The sequence below is a fragment of the Mus pahari genome, chromosome 20, assembly GCF_900095145.1.
Source record: "Mus pahari chromosome 20, PAHARI_EIJ_v1.1, whole genome shotgun sequence".
Classification (NCBI taxonomy): domain Eukaryota; kingdom Metazoa; phylum Chordata; class Mammalia; order Rodentia; family Muridae; genus Mus; species Mus pahari.
In genome coordinates, this window is record NC_034609.1 from 34,170,185 (window position 1) to 34,173,368 (window position 3,184).

Here is a 3,184-nt window from a genome sequence, read left to right on the forward strand (position 1 = left end):
ATTTCTGAGTTCGAGGCCAGTCTGGTCTACAGAGTGAGTTCCAGGACAGCCAGGGCTACACAGAGAAACCCTGTCTTGAAAAACCAAAAAAAAAAAAAAAATCCCAAGAGTAAGTCCCCACCCGCCACACTGGATCATCAGGGAACCAGAAATGAATAACTATGTCCTGTAATAGCACGAGGGAGCTAACCAACGTGCAATATGAGCAGTGTCACAAAGATGTCCTTGCCCTTTGTCCCAGGTATTTATTCTGGGTGAATAAGCTCTGGGGAGGAGGCAAAATGAACAGCAAGGCTAAAAAAGATCAAAAGAAGATATTTTGGCTGAGAAAATCAACCCATCTGTCTTTCGTTTGTTTGTTTTTTGTTTTGTTTTGTTTGTTTTCTTGAGACAGGGTTACTCTGTGTAGCGCTGGCTGTCCTGGAATGCACTCTGGATGTAGACCAGGCTGGCCTCGAACTCAGAAATCTGCCTCTACCTCCCACGTGCTGGGATTAAAGGCGTGTGCCACCACTGCCGGCCCGGCTTAAATGAATCTTTCTACCTGTCTCTGATGTTTGTTTCCATGTCACAGGAAAGACACCTGAGGTGTATGTAGTAAGAGCCCATGGCCTGCCAGACCCTGCAAGAGGTGCAAAGTGTATCGGGATCCATCCAGCTTAGCTGAGGCTCACTATGCTGCACCATATGTTTACCCTGCAATCCACCACAGCAGACCAGAAGAGGCACCTGCAGGCTTCCTGAGGTGTCTATGCTGTAGAAGGCGGCTGAGGTGGCGTGGCCGTTTGAATATGTTCATTGAGATGGAATTTATTTTCACAGTCCTCCATGGAAGCCAAGTTGCCGGTTGCACAAACATTCTAGGAACAACTGAACTTCACGGGGACCAAGGACATTCTGAGGTGAGTTTGTGAATGTGGCAAACGCCACATAGATCACTAAAATAATGGTTATTGCCAGGTGTAGAGGCAGATGCAGGCAGAGTTTGAAGCCAGCCTGGTCTACATAGCGAGTTCCAGGGCAGCCAGGGCTATACAGTAAGACCCTGTTTATTTAAAAAAAAAAAAAAAAAGCCGGGCAGTGGTGCACACCTTTAATCACTTTGGGAGGCAGAGACAGGCAGATTTCTGGATTTGAGGCCAGCCTGGTCTACAGTGTGAGTTCCAGGATAGCCAGGGCTGCACAGAGAAAACCTGTCTCAAAAAAACCAAAACCAAACAAACAAACAAAAGCAAAATGTAAAAGTCAAAGCACTTCATTATAATTTCTGAAACACTGGCTCATCTATGCAATCTCTCTCTCTCTCTCTCCCCTCCCTTCCCCTCCCCCTCCCCCTCCCCCTCCCTCTCCCTCTCTCTGCCTCTGTGTGTGTGTTTGTGTGTGTATGTGTTGCAATGCAGAGGGCAGAGAAACACTTTATGTGCCATTCCTTAGGCACTGCCCACCTTTCTTTGAGACAGGGTCTCTCATTGGTCTGGAACGAGCCAAGCAGGCTTGACTGCCCAGCCCGAAAGCTCCAAGAATCCTCCTGTCCCCACCTCCCCAGCACAGGGATTACAAACATGCCACCATGCCCAGTGTTTCTTCACATACATTTTAGAGAAAGAACTCAGGTCCTTAGCACCCTGCACACACTTCTCTCCCCTGCCCTGTATTTTCCTTTCTTTTAAAGGGTTTTTTGTTTTAAATTTGAGGCTGGCCTTGAACTTGCTAAGTAGCCAAGGGTGACTAATTCTCCCACTTCTACCTCTCACGTGCTGGCATTCCCGGAGTGCCTCACCACACCAGCTAGCCTCAATTAATTTTTGACAAGGAAGTTCATACGAGTAATAATTCATGCACATGGCACAATAAGGTGTAAAGAGCTAAAGCAATGTTCAGTTCCAGGAAGCTAAAAGCAATTCATAGAGTGCATTTGCCAACTGCCAGAACCCGGACGGAAACACAGGTAAGTCAATTTGATAGTTATATGGCTCAATTTTTCTCCCGCAAGGCTGGGAAAGCAAAGATTAGAAAAAAAAAAAAAAAGAAAGAAAGAAAGAAAAGAAAACCCCGCAGCAGGCAGAGTTCATACCATTTCAGAGCTCATACCATTTCAGAGTTCATACCATTTCTTAGCCAGCGCCTTATCGACTGGGGTTCAAGTCTCTCTGGCTGTTAAATCGGCGGGGGTGGGGTAGGGAAAGACATCCATCAGAGACAGCGACAGGGAGGGAGCAGCCTTGTGAAGGAAAAACCATCAATTCTGCTTACCTGCCAGGATGTAGGCTTCTACGGGTCGGGTCGCTGGAAGCTTTGAGCAGCTCAAGGCCTGGAGCAGGTGCTTTGGGGCTGTGGCAGTATACTCTATGTGGGACAGGCTGTCGTGTTCAGCCTACGGTCTTCTCGGAGGGCGGGGGACACAAGCTACAGCAGCTCAGATGTGTTTCTAGAACCGGAGCCAACAGGGGCAGGGTGGGGCGGGGCCACGTGGCCCCAGCCTGTCTAGGAGTGTGGAGTAGGAGGGAGCAGCAAATGCAGTCAAGGCGAGGGGAGAGCCCTGAGGGTGAATATGGGGTGTCTTTAGAATCTGGGGGTATCCTTAGTTTCTATGTAGGTTGGACTGGCTTTTAGGGGAAAATTCCAGGTCCTCTCCTGAATACCTGGAATACCTCTTTCATTACAAAATTGAGTACAGCTGATGGGACCTAGGAGAGGTTTTTTTGGCTCCAGTTAACCCGTCTACAGACAAGACCTGAAGTTTACCCAAGAACACACACAGCTGGTTACTGAGGTCTAACGACAAAGCCTGTGACAACCACCCTCATGGGAACCTCTGAAGACTCTGAGCCACACCTGCAGACATAGCCACTTTTGCTTTCCTGGGGATAGTGACGAGAGCCTGTGCAGCAGGGACAGCATCTCTTTCTTTGCCAACCTTTTATAAAAAATATTAGTATCCCAATGTAGCCCAGGCTAGCTTCAAATTAGTCTAGAGATTGACTTTATAGTGCTATGATTATAGGTGTGTGCTACCACACTTTCCCCTAATTTTATGACTGTATTTGGAATAGTTACAGGTGGGGACCCCCGTCCCCTGAAGCTCTTCCACCGTTAGACATAGCAGTGGTAGTGGTGGTGTTTTGAACAAGGGAGGAAGTTAAATACAGCCTCTCTCAGTAAAGGGCCACTCAAGGGACTCCAC

General features: G+C 48.0%; 1 protein-coding gene across 4 annotated transcripts in view; it reads right to left on the reverse strand.

The window, feature by feature from the left end:
- Positions 1–2,385, reverse strand: part of Il34 (interleukin 34) — a 68,198-nt gene extending 65,813 nt beyond the window's left edge. For 3 of the 4 annotated variants that reach the window (XM_029532383.1, XM_021220777.2, XM_021220776.2), the window contains exon 1: positions 2,254–2,385. The gene's annotated coding sequence lies outside the window, so the exon portion shown is untranslated. Of the gene's footprint in view, positions 1–2,108; positions 2,155–2,253 lie in introns of all 4 variants that reach the window. The other variant, XM_029532381.1, reaches the window with a different exon arrangement.
- Between the last annotated feature and the right edge of the window lie 799 nt (positions 2,386–3,184).